This window comes from Rhagoletis pomonella, unplaced genomic scaffold (assembly GCF_013731165.1).
Source record: "Rhagoletis pomonella isolate Grant_MI unplaced genomic scaffold, Rhpom_1.0 Rhpom_scaffold_00592, whole genome shotgun sequence".
Classification (NCBI taxonomy): domain Eukaryota; kingdom Metazoa; phylum Arthropoda; class Insecta; order Diptera; family Tephritidae; genus Rhagoletis; species Rhagoletis pomonella.
Genome location: NW_023459146.1, coordinates 396 through 804, shown reverse-complemented (window position 1 = coordinate 804; position 409 = coordinate 396). Strand labels below are relative to the sequence as shown.

Genomic DNA, 409 nt, shown 5'->3' with positions numbered 1-409 from the left:
TAAAATATCGCAGTTTTCGTATTTCTGAAAATTACCGTTATATGGGAAGTAGGCGTGGTTATCGAGCGATTTCAAAAATTTTCGGCCATTTGGTATGTTATGCGAAGGCCAACAACTGTGCCAAGTTTGGAAGAAATTGGTGCAGCGGTTACCAAGATATACACATGTAACCATAAGTGGGCGTGGCTACGCCCATTTTCCAAAAATTTATAATATTCTTATTTTTCGTCTAAAAATTATTGTAAATATCAATTTTGAGTGAATGATCTTCAGTAGTTACTAAAATATCGCAGTTTTCGTATTTCTGGAAATTACCGTTATATGGGAAGTGGGCGTGGTTAAAGTCCGATTTCGCCCATTTTCAATACCAACCTACCTTGGATTAAGGGAAACCTACATACCAAATTTC

General features: G+C 36.4%; 1 protein-coding gene across 1 annotated transcript in view; it reads right to left on the bottom strand.

Annotated features, from left to right (window-relative positions):
* LOC118751198 (POC1 centriolar protein homolog) overlaps window positions 1–409 on the bottom strand; it is a gene marked incomplete at its 5' end in the record, with an annotated part of 5,242 nt that overhangs the window by 4,506 nt on the left and 327 nt on the right. The gene's annotated exons all lie outside the window — the stretch shown is intronic.